An 18,616-nucleotide genomic window follows, 5' to 3' on the forward strand; every position below is an offset into this window, starting at 1 on the left:
ACTACTCGCCTCCAGGCACCCTTCCCCCTCCAATCTGGGACCTCCATCTTTCTATTGGGCTGCGCAGTCCGGAGTCAGGCTCCGCCTCCTTCCCCTGACGAAATTACGTGTGGGGCTTGCCTGGTAGGCCCCCGCGGCAAAATCCGGATTTTTCCATCCCTTAACTTTCCTATCCCACATCGGCAAGGTCTTCCCAGACCCCGTTCTTTCCAGTTCGTATTCTCAAGAGTGACCTTCAAACGCTCTTGTCTCCTAATAGATTTTTATACAGTTGGTTCTTCTAAATGTAAATAAGTCAGTAGAAAACTCACGTAAATGAGAGGTTTTAAAACAAACGTAATTAAAAATCAGCTGGATAACTTAGCTACTCTCCAGCACGCCTCAAGTTTTGAGGTCACGTGATTGGCCCCAACCTTACAGCCGGAGATTTTACCCACCGGCCCCGAAAGGGACGGGACTCCATCGCCATTTCCGGTCCCTAGATCGTGATGGGAACGTCATTACCTTAGCAATGCACTTTAACCCTTGTCATCCACGCTTTCTGCATTACACTTTACAACATCTTTGTGAAAAAATTAAATTTACTTTTTTCCTTTAATGAAAGAAAATTAATATTCAAGCGATCCGGGGCGCGCCAGGATGGGGGGGCGAAGGGCGGAGCTCGAGGTCATGTGACTGATTGGACCCGCCTCTCCCCCCACTTCGCGGCTGAAGACTTCCCCTCGCGTAGTGACAGAGCTTCTGGGTCTGCGATCCGTACTGTTTCTGCACCTCGCGCCCCAGCAGGTGAGCGGCGACCGGTAACCAGCAACTGGTGGGGTTAGGAGAAGGGGTGGGAGGAGGAAGCGAAGGAGTGCGAAGGCGGCCTCTGTTGCCTGGGGCTTGCTCTCTGCTGTCACTCTGCACAAGCTAGGAGCTCCTTTTTCCAGATCTCTTGACCCCTACTTCCCCACTACGGTCCCCGCTACCTGGAGATTGAGATAGCCCAAGGTTGGAAGAGAGTGCGGCCATTATCCGAGTCTTTGGGGCTTAGGGTAGTAGGATTGCTTCAGCCGTTCCTCGGGGTCTGCAATAGCGGTCAGGTTCCATTCTTCAAAACCCCTTTTTTGGCTAAGGCCCTTACTGTCTTAACCCTCAGTAAAGCTCCCAGTGGCTGGGGAGCGGAGAGGTAGGAAAAACCCTGGAGGCAGAGGCGTCTCCAGTGAGACAGGCTTGGGAGGGAATGTCCCTGATATGGCCCTCACTGCAGAGTCACTGAAAAGCTTTCCTCCCAATGTGCTTTCTCAGTAATTCTGAGGGTTTTTAAATCTGACATCCCTGCAGGGAGGGTTCTATTGGTGTTCACATGCTTCGGATGGGACAGAAAGGGTAAAAGCGAGGCTTTTTCTTCTTTGAAGAGGACAGTTACAGAAATAAAGACATCAGGCCAGGGGATACTGGTAATGCGACAGTTTCGATTGAATGGGGAGGCGTTGAAAGATGGTGTTTTGGTGTCGTGATCTGCCAGAGGCTTATGGTATACCATAGGGAGAAGTGACTAGGTTTCCCTGACAGCGAAGTAATAATTCTTCAAAAACTGATTGGGTTGGAAATATAATTAAACCAAATTTGTTTGATCATAAACCTAAAGCCAAGAATATTAACCGAGATATTACTGACTTCAGATTTTTTGCCTTTAATCCTTCTCTTTTTGCCATTTTCCCCTAAAATCCTAATTAATGGCCACTCCCAATCAATTCCTTGACCAGCTGTGTGGTAAATTTATATTAAGAGAACTTGTATCCCTCTTTAGCTTTACCCATTTGTGAAAACTGCAAGTGACCTCTTCAGATTTTAATGAGTAGTATTTTGTGAAAATACAGAAATTGTTTTCCCTACATTTTTGCCCAACCCAGTGTACTCCTTGTGTGTAATGTAGTAGCCAATGTTTTTACCTCAAACAATGTGCTTAAGGAATGAGTATTTTTCTGTTTGAGGTTAAACACTTTATTTATACTGCAAACTCAGAAAGTTCCATGCTTTTCCATTGAAAGGCCTTACAAAAATTACAAATTTGTTTTTTAAAATTTAAATTGCCCTTTTTTATATGAAAAATCATATTCTCATTATACTTTATAATTTTCAAACTAATGCAGTTGAAGAATACATTAAAAAGACAGCCGAAAGGGTGGTGCCTGTGGCTCAGAAGTACGGCACCGGCCCCATATGCTGGAGGTGGGGGGTTCAAGCCCAGCCCCGGCCAAACTGCAAAAAAAAAAAAAAAGATAAAAAACACAGCTGAAAAAGGAGATGGAATCATTATCTTTGAGTGGTGAATGTGATTGGCTTATTGTTGTTTTTCTTTATTGTCCAAGTTCTCTACAATAAGCCGGTCTTATTTTTTTTTTTTTTTAAGGAAAACAAAAAGGTATAATTCCAGAATAATAGCAATTTAACAAAATATTTTTTATAGTAAGTTCAAAATAGAAAAACTGGCCTATTGATGCTTCTTTCTAGAAAATATAACCTTGAAGATCTTGCTTTCCCCAGGATTCATAATTTTAGCGTTTTGTACTGAATGACCTATACTGCACAATAGTACTAGTGTACTATCAATATATTAGCTTACGTAGCCATGCTTGCTACAGATACATACTTTTTCTCTATCAATTTTCTACATAATTAGGTTCCCTATCTTGAGAGGAGAAAAAAAAAATAAGTAGTGTTGCTTAATTGCCCAGGTGACATTCCACCGAATAAGGAGAATTCCTTAAGTGCTGTGGAAGTCCAAACCAGTCCTGTCCTGCTGAGACCAAAATGAGAAAGGGAAAACCAGCTAGAAAGCATTGACTACTAGAGGGGAAGATGTCAATGTGAAAGTGGTTGAATGAGTCTGCAGTTTTACTTCACAATTTCCCAACTTTAGAGAATTTGTGAAAGCAATAACATAATTACTAATGAAATCTGGAAGACTAGCAGCAGGAATTGGTGGTAAGGTTGCTGCTGAGGTAGAATATAAAAATAGACTTTGACTTTTGTACACAATTCATACATACACAGGTGATTTAAAGTTTGGAAGGCATTTCTGAGACTAGTTTTATCAATTTATGATAAGTAAGGCCAGAGGTGGTGGCTCAAGCCTATAATCCTAGCCCTCTGGGAGGCTGAGGCAGGTGGGTTGCTTGAGCTCAGGAGTTCCAGACCAGCCTGAGCAAGCATGAGACCCTATCTCTCCTAAAAATAGAGAAATCAGTCAGGTTATCGGGTTGGGTGCCTGTAGTCCCAGCTATTCTGGAGGCTAGGGCAGGAGGATCGCTTGAGCCCAAGAATTTGAGGTTGCTGTGAGCTATGATGACACCAGGGCACTGTGTCCAAGGCAATAGAGTGAGACTCTGTCTCAAAAAATAAAATAAAATTTGTGAGAAGTAAATGTAGAAGTCCTAAAGTTTATCAGGGGATTGTACTGTAGTCCTCCATTAAAAAAACATGAGGGGACTCGGTGCCCGTAGCACACTGGTTATGGCGCCAGCCACATACACGGAGGCTGGCAGGTTCACACCTAGCTTGGGCCAGCTAAACAACGACAACTGCAACCAAAAAATAGGCATGGCAGGTGCCTGTAGTCCCAGCTACTTGGAAGGCTGAAGTAAGAGAATCGCTTAAGCCAAAGAGTTTGAGGTTGCTATGAGCTGTGATACCATGGCACTCTGACTAGGGCAACATAGTGAGACTGTCTCAAAAAGAAAAAAAACCACACACACTTATAAGGGTTTTTGTTTTCACCACCTGTATAGCTTAAGTAGATTGTTGCCACCGTCAGGAATGCTTTCTTCTCTTTCTCTGGGGACAGAGGTAGCACTTCTACCACATTGTATTTAACTCCCATTTGCTGGGCTGTTCCTCAGTAAACTGTAAAGCTTCTAGGTATTCAATGACTGGTCTCTACTGTTGTGTTTTTAGCACCAGAATGCTGACTTGCATGATAGGTACTCATTAAATTGTTTAGTGAGTGAGCATTGGACAGTTAGGCAAGGAGATTAAACCACTTTAGCTCTTGCAGATCATAGCTCTTTCTAAGGTTGTGCAGTAGGTATTAGCTTTCAGATATAAATCAGTAATAATAACCTTCCAAATCGTGGTCAAAGGAATAGCTACAAATCTCAAATGTATTAAATGAACAAAATGGCACTGCCTGAGCTGTAAGTGGAATAGCACTACTCTAAAAGTCAAAGATCGGGGCAGCGCCTGTGGCTCAGTGGGTAGGGCGCCAGCCCCATATATCGAGGGTGGCGGGTTCGAATGTGACCCTGGCCAAACTGCAACAAAAGAAATAGCTGGGTGTTTTGACAGGTGCCTGTAGCCACAGGTACTCGGGAGGCTGAGACAAGAGAATCACCTAAGCCCAGGAGTTGCTGTGAGCTGTAACACCATGTGACTACTGAGAGTGATAAAGTGAGACTCTGTCTCTAAAAAATAAAAGTCAAAGATGGGCTTGGTGCCTGTAGCTTAGCCGGCTAGGGCCCCAGCCACGTACACCGGAGCGGCCAAGTTCGAATCCAGCCTGGGCCTGCCAAACAACAATGACAACTACAACCAAAAAATAGCCGGGCGCATGTTGTGGCAGACGCCTGTAGTCCCAGCTACTTGGGAGACTGAGGCAAGAGAATCACTTAAGCCCCAAAAGAGTTTGAGTTTGTTGTGACGTGACGGCAGTCTACTGAGGGCAACATAGGGAGACTCTGTCTCAAAATAAATAAATAAATAAATAAATAAATAAATAAATAAATAAAATAAAAGTCAAAGATCTTCAACTATCTCTGCTACCTTAGTTACATGCCCTTTTAAGTAAAGTTGGGGGAAGGAGTTTCAGGTTTGATTCATAGGAGCCTTCTCAAGGATAATCTGTGTGGAAAATATTTTAAAAACTAAATGGTATATAAATATAAAGCAATATCGTACAGACTTTCTGTGATTAGATTTCCTAGTCATACAGACCGGGCTCAAGTTCTGACCCTGCCACTTAATAGCTGCGTGATCTTGGACGGTTTTCTTAAATAAGGTTAAGTTTCCTCATGTTTAAATCTGTCCCATAGGTCCTAGTAAATTAGATTGTGAATGTGCAATGTCTACTACACACTTTGTAAAATTTTTTTATTATTTTACCAGTATCTACTTTGATTTTAGATAGTGAATTTCTAGGAGACATAAGACATCCCACAGAATTGTCTGATGCCCTGTGAGTGGGAGGTTTAGTGTGTAGAGCAGGGAGTAGAATTTCAAATAAAGCTATTACCAAAAAAATGGGGAAGCAAGAAACATGTTCAGTAAAGATTCTGAAACAGGTTTATTAATAGGCTCTCAGAAGTGTCAACATAAAGTTCCTTATTTTAGCAACTACAAGGACTTACCATTTTCTATATAAAATTTTTCCAAAACTCATGATCATTAATATGTGGAATCAATTTAAGGTGGCAGTTCTATTTATAAATTTTTTTATTATGATGAATTATAGAAATATGTTAAAATTGTACAGGAACTTTTGAGTTAAGGCTTACAAGTTTAAATTTTTTGCCTTTTTGAAAAATTTAAATGTTTTTATATCTATTTTTATGCACATGTGAAATAAAACAAAGGAATGTAGAGAACATAATGGACCACAGTAAATTTGATGACTCATGAGGATTAGTGGTTTTGCAAGGGAAAATATCAGTAAATTGAACAGTAATTCAAGTATAGCTATCATGAGTTTGTTTCACTTTAATCTTGAAAAAAATTATTTGTCTTAAGAATTTCATTAAGATACTACTGAATATTTTCTTTTAATGTCAATTATCATAAATGAATGAGTTTATTGTTTTATGAATAAAGTTATTCATTATTCATTTATTACCAGTAAGAATGATTTCCATACAATTTCTGTGGAGAATTTAAAAGTTTTTCTACTTTTTTTCCCTGTGGTGAATTGAAAGATTTTAGTTTATACTGTGTATAAGAATATTCTTTTATATTTAGTGTATGCACAATATACTAAATATATGTATGTAAGAAAAAATATAGCTGGAATGGATATATATCTTTATAGTAACAGATCTTTATTTTTACCTAAAACTATTAAAACTGTCTTTAAAACTACTTACTATTTGTGAATAAAATTATCTAATGATTAGTTTATGTGTTTGAAGCTCTCCTTTCTGTCTTTTCTTTGTAGTTAACTCTATTTAATAAATTTCATGACCATGATCATCTGTTTTAAACATTGATGGCATGTCATAAACATTGTCAGGTTTAAATTTTTTTTTTTTATTAAATCATAAACACATAGATCATGTATACACTAATACATTTATGGGGTACATAGAATTAGGAACACTTACATCACACTGGTTATTATGTACCTCATCTTGTTTACTTAATTATTGTGTTAAGACATTTATACTCTATACTAATAGATCCAACATGTACCCTTGCATTATGCACCATAGATATGATCCCACCATTCACCCTCCCTCAATCTAACTTTCTCCCTTCCCCCTGCCCCTTCTCCCTCCTTCATCTTGGGCCATAGTTGTGATCTATTCTTCATATGAAAGTGTAAGTGATTATAAATTGGTTTCATAATAGTACTGAGTACATTGGATATTTTTTCTTCCATTCTTGAGATACTTTACTAAGTAGGATATGTTCCAGCTCCATCCATGTAAACGTAAAAGAGTAAAGTAACCACCTTTTTTAAGGCTGCATAATATTCTGTGGTATACATATACCTCAATTTATTAATCCATTCATGGGTCAGTGGGCACTTGGGCTTCTTCCATGACTTGGCTATTATGAATTGAGCTGCAATGAACAATCTGGTGCAGATATCTTTGTTATAAAGTGATTTTTGGTCTTTTGGATAATACACCTAGTAGAGGAATTGTGGGATCAAACAGCAGGTCTACTTTTAGATCCCTGAGTATTCTCCCTACTTTTTTCCAAAAGGGACGTATTAGCTTGCACTCCCACTAGCAGTGCAGAAGTGTTCCCTTTTCTCCACATCCACGCCAACATCTGTAGTTTTGGGATTTTGTTATGTGAGCCACTCTTATGGTAGTTAGATGATATCTCAAAGTGGTTTTGATTTGCATTTCTTTGATGATTAAAGATGATGAGCATTTTTTCATGTGTCTGTAGGCCATGCGCATATCATCTTCAGAAAAGCTCTGTTCAAATCTATTGCCCACAATGAAATGGGATTACTTGTTCTTTTCTTATTAATAAGTTTGAGTTCTCTGTTGGTTCTGGTCATCAAACCTTTGTCAGAAACATAACCTGCAAATATGCTCTCCCATTCTGAGGGCTATCTGCTTACTTAAATTTTAGAAAGAAGCACTTTTATTCTTATATCCTATGATTTTTTTTAACCATTATTATTTTTGGTACTATTATAACTAACTGCAATACAAATTTCAGTTTTAGTCTTAATGCTATCTGTATGAACTATTCTTTTGGTGATAAAACTTTTTAAACATTTTATCTGCAATACATTTTGTTTCTTTTTTGCAAAATAACTGAGCTCATTTCATTGAAAATAAAATGGGTGGGGCGGTGCCTGTGGCTCAGTCGGTAAGGTGCCGGCCCCATATACCCAGGGTGGCGGGTTCAAACCCAGCCCCGGCCAAACTGCAACAAAAAAATAGCCGGGCGTTGTGGAGGGCGCCTGTAGTCCCAGCTGCTCAGGAGGCTGAGGCAAAAGAATCGCTTAAGCCCAGGAGTTGGAGGTTGCTGTGAGCTGTGTGAGGCCATGGCACTCTACCGAGGGCCATAAAGTGAGACTCTGTCTCTAGAAAAAAAAGAAAAAAGAAAAGAAAATGGGTGGTATGTGATGTCATACAATGTGGAAGAGGTCCAGATATTCTTGAGCTAAGAGAAGCAACCAGACTTTATAAATTTTATTTTAGTTATTTCTTAGTTTAATTTTTTAAAGCTGTTTATTTAAGATTAAAATAGGGGAAACTAATTAAATTGGAAAATTGAAGAAAGGGCAGATGTGTAGTGGTGCTTGTATATACATATGGAAAAAGTTGAAAGGTGGTGCATCAAAATAAGTAATTATCACGAGAACATTGAAGAAAAGTTAAAATTTATTCATATACCTTTTATATAGTTGACTTCCTATAATCAAAGATTGCAAAACATTTTTTTAATTTGATGTGGAAAATTAAAACATGTAAATAATTCTTTCATCTTACTTGGATATCTGAAGTGAAAATGTTTTTACTTGTCCAGATAACTGAGTAAGTTATTTAATTTTGTAGGTGTGTAGATAATGTTTTTAGGCCGGAGTATATCCTTGTAGCAGTATTTTAAAAGGCAGAGTAAATCCTAGTGTTTAATGGAATTTATCACGTGACAAAGTGATGTTTCATTACAGTGGGAAAAATGACATTTATATGTGGTAAATACAACATATAAAACTTTTCTACCTAGAAGAAAATAAAGTTGAGCCAATCCTTTGCAATAAAGGCAAAAACCAATTTCAGATGAAATAAAGGCTTACGTATAAGCAATAAAGTATTGATCTCCTAAATTTTCTTTATATTATACATACACTCTAATCATAACAGTAAAGTCGTAATAGTAAAGATAAACATAAGAGACGATGTAGAAAACAGGAATTCATAAGTGGCAAAAATGAAAGACAAAAGATAGATTAAAAATTTTTGAAGGATGAATAACAGATAAAGAGTTAACAGTTGTAAGAACTCTTAAGAACTAAGAAAAAGTCCACCCCACTAGAAATCAGGATAAAATATGCATCACAGAAGATAAATGCAAACATTTATTTATGAAAAGATGTATAACTTCCTAGTAATCATATACCAACGATGAAATATTAATATTCTCAAAATAGCATAAATTAAGTGGGAAAGTTACTGCTAGTAGGGATGTGTAGAAGATTTTGTTTTTTTTTAAGAGACGGAGTCTCAGTTTGTTGCCCGCAGTAGAGTGCCTTGGCGTCACAGCTCACAGCAACCTCCAGCTCTTGGGCTTAGCCTCAGCCTCTTCTCTTGCCTCAGCCTCCTAAGTAGCTGGGACTACAGGTGCCCACCACAACACCCGGCTATTTTTTGTTGCAGTTCGGCCAGGGCCAGGTTTGAACCCGCCACCCTCAGTATATGGGGACGGCGCCCTTCTCACTGAGCCACAGGCGCCACCCCAAAGAAGATTTTCTAATAAACCAGTCAGACAGACAGTATCTGTCAGTATTGAAAGATACATGTATCAATCCAGCTCCATCTGATCTTTTCCTTAGAAATAAAAGCACCAGTAAAAAAGTGTTTACATGTGAAGGCTATGTTAACCAGTTTGATGAAAGTATTTCAAATTGTATATAAAACCAGCACATTTGTACCCCCCCCCAAAAAAAAAAGTGTTTACATGAATGTTGATTGCAACAACATATGTCAGTTGTAACAATGTGTGTCTTGGCTAAAACCTTGGAACAGAGGGAAGGTCTTCAATAGTAGTAGTATTATAGAAATTATGACATAGGCCTATTAAGGAATGTTGGGAAGCCATTAAATGGTAGGCATTAAATCTATACTGGCAATTTGAGAGGGTTTTCCTCATCTAAAGTAAGCAAGGCAAAGTATAGTTAAATGTATGTGTATGAGATCCCATTTTTATAAAACCAGATGAAAAACAACTCTGAGTTTTGTATATGCTTACATGGTTGTCATCATTGAAAGGAGAAATAAGCAGAGAAGAAAAGGAAAGAGGCAGAGTATCCACAGGAATAACATATGCATCTAAAACTACATGTTTGGGCAAGATGAATTGCAGGAAAGGATAGTTATCAAGTATTTGGTGGTTATTTTAAAGTGACTGGATGGGCATGTAGGTGACGTTTTTTCTTTCTTTCCTTATACTTTAGTATATTATGTATATTTACAGGGAACATTAAGTTTTTGTTTAATTAGCAAAAAAACCATTTACATTTTTAAAAAGAAAAGGAAGACCAAATAGGGCAGGTATGTTTTCTCTCCTGCCCTCTCCCCATTCTTAGTCCTTTTTTCTCCATGTAGTTGTCCAAAAATGGTATCACCTTTTCATATTATCCTGTACTTCACATTGTTTCTTTTTATATGAAGCAATTACTTTCTTTTATGAGACAGTCTCACTTTGTTGCACAGGTTAGTTGTGCCATGGTGTCAGTCTAGCTCCCACTAACTTCAAACTCCTGGGCTCAAGAAGTCCTCCTGCCTCAGCCTCCCAAGTAGCTAGAGCCACAGGCACCCACCACAATGCCCGTGCAAATTTTTCTATTTTTTAGTAGATAAAGATGGCTCATGTTCAGGTTGGTCTCAAATTTTTTTTGTTTGTTTGTTTGGTTTTTTGAGACACCGTCTCACTTGTCTCCCTTGGTAGAGTGCCCTGGCGTCATAGCTCACTGCAACCTCAAACTCTTGGGCTCAAGTGATTATCTGGCCTCAGCTTCCCAAGTACCGGGATGATAGGCACCTGCCACAACACCCAGCTATTTTTTAGAGATGGGGTCTTGCTCTTCCTCAGGCTGATCTCACACTCCTGAGCTCAGGCAATCCATCCACCTTAGCCTCCTAAAGTGCTGGGATTACAGGCATGAGCCACCATGCCCAGCTCAAACTCTTTTTTTTTTTTTTGCAGTTTTTGGCCGGGGCTGGATTTGAACCCAACACCTCCGGTATATGGGGCCAGTGCCCTACTCCTTGAGCCACAGGCGCTGCCCCATGGTCTCAAACTCTTAAGCTCAAGCAGTCCTCCCACCTTGGCCTCCCAGAGTGCTAGGATTACAGGCAAGAGTCATGGTGAACCTGGTCTACATTTTTCACTTAACAATGCTATCTTGGTGATCTCTCTGCAGTGGTTGTCAACCTTCCTAATGCCGCAGCCCTTTGATACAGTTCCTGTGGGTTGAGAACCGCTGCTCTACAGTTAAACTTGCCTCATTCTTCTTAATGATAGCTTTGTGTTCATTTGTACTAACATCATTGTCATATGTAACAGTTATTGAAAGTTAGCTTTATTGACACATTTTTCTTAATACTTTAGTAGTATTAACTTTTGGAAGCCTTACAACAAGTATAAGATAGCTACTATTTTTATCCCTATTTATCAAATGAAGTAAGTTAGGCATGGGGTGATTAAATGCCCAACAATCACAAAGCGTGTAAGTGGTAGGACTCCATTTGAACCCAGCAAGTCTCTTTGTAGAGATTACTGTCTTAATACCACTAAGCATATATAGATTCTCATAATACCACAATGTCTAGTCTACATATCAATGGACATGCATCTTTTGCTTAGGAAACGGTGCTATAGTTGATATTTCATGAGTAGAACATTTTGTACACATATAGTAAATTTCTTAAAAATGGAATAGCTGGGTCAAAGGTAAGTACATTTTGAATTTTGGTAGGTATTGCCAAATTGCTCTCCAATTTAGGGATGTACAAAGTTCAGCTTTGCAATTTCACTGTCAATGTCCTTGTCTTTTAAAGTGCTTTACAAAATGGTTGTTTTGTTATTTGTGAATTCATCACTTTTCATTGTATATTTATTTGACATTTAGAAAAAAATACAAAATAAAATGACTCAATCAATGATAAAAAAAAAAAGTTCATCTTTGCCAGTAATTTGACAAAATCTATCATTTAATTTAGAGTCTTTGGAAGGCTAAATGCCTTTACCATTTCTAGCTCCCCTGGATTGAGTATGTTCTACCATCATGTTATAACATAGCTTACCCTCACATGGAATCAGTGTACCAGTGTTGGTATAAGAACACGGTATGATATTTGGACAACTTCTTACTTATGAATAACAATAAGTACAGTAGGACCTCTCTAAGTTGACCACCCAAAGGACTATAACAAACTGGTGAACATACATAAGGAATTAGGTTTGCTATAGTGACACGTACATGTGGTGCACGTCCAGTCTGTATGAAAATTAGGTCAACTGAAGGAGATGGTCAGTGTAGGCAGGTGGTCAACTACGGAGATTCTACTGTATTTTAGATATAACTTTAAGTCTCCTATGTGATTTATACATTGAAATTTTGTCCATTGAAATTTATGTATTATTGAAAAAGTAAAATGCTGTAATTGTTAACAATTGTGTGACTAGCTGATTTTATGTACCAAAACAAGTATGTAAGATCTTTCAGATACTTTCTTAAGGGAATCAGATTAGCACTATGAACATTAAGAATTAATAGCTAAAGGGCAGCGCCTGTGGCTTAGTGAGTTAAGGTGCCAGCCCCATATACCGAGGGTGGTGGGTTCAAACCCAGCTGCCGGGCGTTGTGGCGGGTGCCTGTAGTCCCAGCTACTCGGGAGGCTGAGGCAAGAGAATCGCCTAAGCCCACGGATTTGGAGGTTGCTGTGAGCTGTGACATCACCGTACTCTACTGAGGGTTAATAAATGAGACTCTTGTCTCAAAAAAAAAAAAAAAAACTTAAAAAAAAAAAGAATTAATAGCTAAATATGAGAATAATAACTATGTCTTTTCTTGTGGAAGAATGAGTTTTCAATAATACACGAGTTCAGTTTTAAGTAATGGAAAATTAGTCATTGAAGGACTTTATTCAGATAAGTTATAAAATCCATAAATTATCTTGAGTGTACTACACTTCTGTTCAGTGTACTTTATTTCATTTTTTCAAGAAAGGAGAAAATAACTGTTATGATGATTTTAAGAAGCAGATTGACACCAAACCCTTCAATGTAATCCAAAGCAGCCACTTAAAATACAGAATCTGCTCAGGTCCCAGGCTAGTATACATGTAGTACTTCAATAAAGATTTATAGTACCTGCTGTTGTTCAGAGTGTGTGTGTGTGTGTGTGTGTGTTTTCTCCCAAAGCTACTATACTAGGGATAGAGAGGGTTGGGGAAGTAGTTGTAAATAGAGATAAACATGCTCTCAGTAGCTGAGCGTAGTCATAGGTGCCTATAGTCCCAGCTACTCGGGACACTGAACCAAGAGGATTGCTTGAGCCCAGGAGTTTGAGGTTTCTGTGAGCTATGATGCCAGGCTACTCTACATACCCAGGGCAACAGAGTGAGACTCTTGTCTCAAAACACACAAACAAAACAAAATGAATACTCTCTTAGCAGTAATTCTTTATCATGAACAAATTTTACCTCAAATTAGAGCAGGAAGAAAATAATTCTCTGTCTACTTACAACTTCCAAATGAGCCATTGAACCGTATCAACTTTAATGTCCAAATTATTAGTATATTAACTAAATCTTTGAAGACATAATCTCCTATGCTCCAATGGCACAAAAGCTTATTTTAGATAGGGTTAATAATGTCCTAAATTTTCACTCAACATATTGTAAGCTGATAGTACCATTAAACCCTATTCTGAAAATGTGGATGAATAAGTACTTTAGAGCCATCTGGCTACCATATTCCTCAGTTATTAAGGGACTTCGAAATTTCCAGGATTAACTAACTTGGCGGGACCAGCGTATGCCTACACAGCTTTATCAGAAGTCATATACATTCATTCTAAACAGACAAAAACCAATTTGGTTGAGTTTTCATCTGTTGCCCCTTGACATCCTTTGGGTTAAGGCTGTCATTAGGTTCTCATAGGCCATGTAGGCTTTTATTATTACTGTATTAGTTGACAAGTAAAAGCAAAAGTGAGAGGGCAGCACCTGTGGCTCAAAGGAGTAGGGCACTGGCCCCATATGCCGGAGGTGGTGGGTTCATACCCAGTCCCAGCCAAAAACTGCAAAAAAAAAAAAAAAAAAGCAAAAGTGAATTTATATTCTGTAGAAGCATTGTTGTCTTTATAGAAATTATATTGCTAGTACTTTATGCTTTTAAAAAATTTATTGAGATATAATTGATATACTTGCCCATATTTACACAATTGGGTAAGTATTGGTGTATGTATACACCCAGGAAACTATCTTTGCAATCAACATAGTGAATGGACTCATTACTCCTAAAAGAAATTTTTGTGTCTTTTGTAATCTCTTCCTTCCATTCCTCCCTAACCCCCATCCTCAACCATCCTTTGATTTGTCTTCTATCATTATAGGTTAGTTTTTATTTTTTTAAATTTTATATAAATGGAATTTTTTATCTGCCCTTCACTCAGCTTAATTATTTTGAGATTCTTTCAGGATGTTACATGTATCAATAATTTATTTTTCTTGCTAAGTATTATTCTATTTTATGGCTATACCACAATTTAACCATTCATTTGTTGATGGATTTGGAATTGTATTTCCACTTTTTGATCATTTTGCATAAAACTGCTGTGAATCTCCATGTAAAGTTTTTGTTTGGGTGTAGGCTTTTATTTCCTAAGAGTACATCACAAGGAAAAGAATGGCTAAAACATATGGTAGGTGTATGTTTAACTTTTTAAAGAAACCACCAATTTTTGTTTACCAAAGTGGTTGTACCATTTTACATTTCTATATGAGAATTCTAGTCAATTTTGCATCCTTATCAACACTTCCTTAGGTCAGTCTTTTAAATTTTTAGCCATTCTAAGATTGGACGTGGTGGCTCATACCTGTTATCCTAGCACTATGGGAGGCTGAGGCAGGTGGATTGCTTGAGCTTAGAAGTTGGAGACCAGCCTCAGCAAGAGTGAGACCCCATCTCTAAAAAATAGCCAGATCATTGTGGCAGGTTCCCGTAGTCCCAGCTACTAGGGAGGCTGAGGCAAGAGGATCTCTTGAGCCCCAGGAATTTGAGATTGCTGTGAGCTATGAGGCCGCAGCATTCTACTTAGGGCAACAAAGTGAGACTCTATCTCAAAAAAATAAAATGAAATTTTAGCCATTCTAATAAGGGTGGAGGGGCATTTTGTTATAGTTTTAATTTGCATTTTTCTAGTGACTATTGGCGTTAAGCAGCATTTTATGCAGTTATTTGCTATCCATATATCTTCTTGGTGAAGTATATATTGAAATCTTTTGCCTTTTTTCTTTTTTTATTTTTTTAATTTGGCCGGGGCTGGGTTTGAACCCGCCACCTCCGGCATATGGGACCGGCGCCCTACCCGCTGAGCCACAGGCGCCGCCCTGCCTTTTTTCTTTTTTTTCTTTTTTTTTTTTTTTTTTGAGGCAAAGCCTCAAGCTGTCGCCCTGGGTAGAGTGCTGTGGCATCACAGCTCACAGCAACCTCCAACTCCTGGGCTTAAGCAATTCTCCTGCCTCCGCCTCCCAAGTAGGTGGGACTACAGGCGCCTGCCACTATGCCCAGCTATTTTTTGGTTGCAACCCTCATTGTTGTTTGGCCAGCCCAGGCTGGATTTGAACCTGCCAGCTCAGGTGTAAGTGGCTGGCGCCTTAGCCACTTGAGCCACAGGCACGAAGCCTCTTGTGCCCATTTTAACTGGGTTGTTTTCATATTGAGTTTTGAGAGTTCTTTGTATATTCCTGATATAAGTTCTTTATCAGATTTATGGTTTGTAAATATTCTAGTTTTTAACATATCCTCATTCCAACAAAGTTTTTTGAAGAGCAGGATTTTAAAATTTTTGTGAAAGTACAATTTATAAATTTGTTCTTTTACGGATTTTGCTCTACCTAACGCACGGTCACAAAGGATGTTTTGTAGTATCAGGTTTTACATTTTGGTCTACCACCCATTTTTACCTTATTTTTGCATATGTTGCAAGGTATGGATTAAAGTACTTTTTTTTCATTTACTTATTCACTTCTTCTACCACCACTTGTTGCAGATAATGTACTTTCTCCACTGAACTGTCTTTGCACTTTTGTCAAAAGTCAATTGTCGACTGACTTGGTGTATAGTCCTTTCAAGCTAAGTGTTCGCAAAATTTTAAATAATAATACTAGGCAAGTTGGGCAGTGCCTGTGACTCAGTGAGTAGGGTACCGGCCCCATATACCGAGGGTGTTGGGTTCGAACCCAACCCCAGCCAGACTGCAAAAAAATAGCTGGGCATTGTGGCAGGCACCTGTAGTCCCAGCTACTTGGGAGGCGAAGGCAAGAGAATTGCCTAAGCCCAAGAGCTGGAGGTTGCTGTGAGCTGTGATGGTACAGCACTCTACCGAGGGTGATAAAGTGAGACTCTGTCTCTAAAAAATAATAATAATAATAGGCAAATTGATAGAGATTAGATTTTATCTATTCATTATAGAATTATTTGGTGTTCCAGTATTCATAAGGTTAAACCAAATAACCATTAAAATGATTTATAACATTTTAAATTTAATAAATTAAGTAACATTTAAGAACAATCTTTGATCTCTTAGAAGGTCATTCTCTGGTGGTGATATTTGGCTTCAGTTTGGATTCACATGAATACTGTTTTTTTAAATCTTGGCCATTGGGCATTAGCCAAAAATGTGCACTTCTAAGGGATTGTCTCTGTTTTTCTCAGTGAATGAGAGTTTCTTTTTTCCCCTCACACCCTTGCTAGTACTGTCACGGAGCACTATTTAGTAATTGCTCCTATGTGCCAAGGTGTTTTACTGGGTAAGTAGGGTACTCAGTGAACAAAGCAGATGTGGTCCCTATTTTCCAACATTTACAGTCTGGCAGTGGAGACAGGCACTGAACAGTTCCTTTCACAGATTTTAATTATAGTAGTATTAAAGGCAGGCGTCCTCAAACTTTTTAAACAGGGGGCCAATTCACTGTCCCTCAGACCGTTGGCGGGCCAGACTATAGTTTAAAAAAAAAAACTATGAACAAATTCCTATGCACACTGCACATATCTTATTTTGAAGTAAAAAACAAAACGGGAACAAATACGATTCACACGGCTTTAGGTGGCCCGCAGGCTGCAGTTTGAGGACGCCTGGTTAAAGGTTACAAAGGATATTGAAGACTGAGTGTATACCAGGGGGAAACTAATTCCTTAGCAAACCATACGTCTAAAACCTTTGTATATGATTAAGTCCTCTCCTTTGCCACAGTCAGTTCAGTTAAGGAAACCCTAGCAGATTTCTTGCCCTCTGAATTGAAAATGTCTGTGGACTTTTTGACTATATTTCGTGTATTTAAATCCAGGTTATGAAGTGGCTTTTGGCTATGTTAGGGAGCATTCTTTTCTTACTTCATGCTTTAGGCTACTTCTTTTTTTTTTTTTTTTTTTTTCTTGAGACAGAGTGTTGCCCTGGATAGAGTGCTATAGTGTCATCGTAGCTCACAGCAATATCAAACTCTTGGGCTTACATAATCCTCTTACTTCAGTTCCTCCTGAGTAGCTGGGACTGTAGGCACCCACCACAACATTTTTTTGTGTGAAAAAATTTAGAAAATTTTCTAAAAATTAACAGAAGAATCTTATGAGATATTAATGTTAGCTTTACTACGTTTTTTGTTGTTGTTTTGAGATAGGTCCTGCCTTATTACTCAACCTGGAGTATAGTGGCATGATCATAGCGCACTGGGCCCTTGAACTTCTGGGCTCAGCAATCCTCATGCCTCAGCCTCCCAAGTAACTGGTACAATAGGCATGTCCCACCACACCTGGCTGATTTTTAAAATTTTTGTGGAGCTAGGATGTCACCATGTTGCTCAGGCTAGTCTTAAACTCTTAGACTCAAGTAATCTTACTGCCCCAGCCTCCCAAAGTGCTGGGATGACAGGCATGAGCCACCATGCCTGGCCTACTATGACTTTTTACTCTTCATTTAATCAATTTTCATCTAAGGAAAAAAAAAAAAAGAGGAAATTCTTACGTAGATTCTGCTTTAGGTAGCTTCATTGTCCTGAATTTATGATAGTTAACCAGAAATTTTCATTGTCATTCTAACATAGGGTCTGTATATAATAAAAAAGAGACATTCTTGGCCTCTTAGTTTGTCTGCTATAAGAATGTGTGGCTTAAACCAGTGTTCTCCAATCTTTTTGGCACCAGGGAGGGGGATGGGAGAGGATGGGAGTGATGAGGAGTGCCTGTAAATACAGGTGAAGCTGCTTCACTGGATCAGGCTGCTGTTCATGTCATGCTGTGTGGCCTGGTCCCTAAGTTTCATGGAAGACAGTTTTTCTAAGGACAGGGGTTGGTGGATAGGGGAGTGAGGTAGAGCTCTGTGCCTGGCTCCTAATAAGCCACACAGGTGCCTGGGTGTTGGAAACCACAAACTTAAACAACAAACATGTCTCATAGTTCTGGAATTTGGAAAGTCCCAGGTCAAGGTGCTGGTAGATCCTGTGTCTCCTTGGGGCTGGCTTTCTGGTTTGTAAATGTCCATCTTCATGTGTGTCCTCACAGGGTGAAGAACAGAGATCATCTTTCCTGTCTCTGTAAGGGCACTAATCTCATTCTTGAGCACTCCACCCTTAGGACCTAATTATGTCCTAAATGCCACACTTCCTAAGACTATCACGTTGTGGGTCAAGATTTCAATATGAAATTTGGGGGGATGGACACAGACATTTAGTTCATGACACCTTTTTTTTTTTAAATGGTATATAAAGGTTAAAGCTACTACCTAACGTAAGGTCTTTTGAATTACTGGTTAATAACTGTCTAGTTGTTGAAATTAGACCAAATCTGGGTGTCATTACTCTGTCATCTTGAGTGTGTTGGATGAGTCTAAAAAATCTTATTTCCTGCCAAACAATACATACCTCATAGGACTATTATTAAGAACTAAAGA

The 18,616-nt window shown here is 38.7% G+C and overlaps 1 protein-coding gene across 1 annotated transcript in view; it reads left to right on the top strand.

Moving 5' to 3' along the window:
- The first annotated feature begins 550 nt into the window (after positions 1-550).
- ATP6V1A (ATPase H+ transporting V1 subunit A) overlaps positions 551-18,616 on the top strand; it is a 57,571-nt gene continuing 39,505 nt past the window's right edge. The window contains exon 1 of the mRNA XM_053564207.1: positions 551-786. The gene's annotated coding sequence lies outside the window, so the exon portion shown is untranslated. The remainder of the gene's footprint in view (positions 787-18,616) is intronic.

This window comes from Nycticebus coucang, chromosome 16, assembly GCF_027406575.1.
Source record: "Nycticebus coucang isolate mNycCou1 chromosome 16, mNycCou1.pri, whole genome shotgun sequence".
NCBI classification, from domain to species: Eukaryota; Metazoa; Chordata; class Mammalia; order Primates; family Lorisidae; genus Nycticebus; species Nycticebus coucang.